The sequence below is a fragment of the Anneissia japonica genome, unplaced genomic scaffold, assembly GCF_011630105.1.
Source record: "Anneissia japonica isolate Jap-2015-1 unplaced genomic scaffold, ASM1163010v1 scaffold23204_len943_cov118, whole genome shotgun sequence".
NCBI classification, from domain to species: Eukaryota; Metazoa; Echinodermata; class Crinoidea; order Comatulida; family Comatulidae; genus Anneissia; species Anneissia japonica.
The window spans coordinates 54-941 of NW_022714077.1; the positions used below are offsets into that span (position 1 = coordinate 54).

An 888-nucleotide genomic window follows, 5' to 3' on the forward strand; every position below is an offset into this window, starting at 1 on the left:
TTCCTGAGATACACGGTACCCTTCCAATTGTAATCCTGCGCCGTTATGAAGGTGCTGTTTATCGAGGACTTAGATATTAAAAAATACAATAAAAAAATAAATCTTCTGTAGATAGAATTACAGTATGCAATTTAAAATTTAGATTGAAGGATTCAATAAAAAAGTATAATTAATAAAAAAGGACCATTGCCGTGACATTGTTATATCAATGCCGTGACCAGGATTCGAACCTGGGTTATTGCGGCCACAACGCAATGTACTAACCACTATACGATCACGGCGCGCTACTTAGCCGGCCCTGATGTAAATCGGTTCAAACAAAAGGAAGGCTATACTAAGCCTTAGTAAGCGTTCTTATAATTTTGTGTAACGTGGATGCATCACCCTTGTGTATGCCACCGATATAAAGGACAAGGTGTAATTTCCCAAAAAAATGCTTACTTACTTTAAGCCTTCCATGGATGAAGTTTATCCCATTTTATTCGTCCATAAAGTAAACCTTCTTTTTCATCAAAATGTATGATCTCCATTAAATTATTATAGGATTTAGACAAATAAACTTCAGCTGTTAACATGTCTTTAAATTATTTCCTTTAGTGTAGTAACCACATGGTAATGATTTTATATCACGAAATATAGTACCAAATAGGAGAAACTAAAGCGTACTTACAAGTAGGCTCCTTGGCGCAGTCGGCAGCGCGTCAGTCTCATAATCTGAAGGTCGTGAGTTCGAGCCTCACAGGGGGCACGGAATTTTTTGTACATAAGTTAATGTTATGATCTTCATTTACAATTATTTATTTTTTAAACCTAAATATTGTATTAAGTTATACTTTTTAAATATGTACCATTTCAATTAATGTAATCTTGAAACAACATCATATAACT

At 34.3% G+C, this 888-nt stretch overlaps 2 non-coding genes across 2 annotated transcripts; one reads left to right on the forward strand and one right to left on the reverse strand.

The window, feature by feature from the left end:
* Positions 1-209: 209 nt before the first annotated feature.
* On the reverse strand, positions 210-281 carry Trnah-gug. The gene has a single exon. It is a non-coding gene; the product is annotated as a tRNA-His (tRNA).
* A 394-nt stretch (positions 282-675) lies between these two features.
* Trnam-cau lies at positions 676-748 on the forward strand. Its single transcript has one exon. It is a non-coding gene; the product is annotated as a tRNA-Met (tRNA).
* The last annotated feature ends 140 nt before the right edge of the window (positions 749-888 follow it).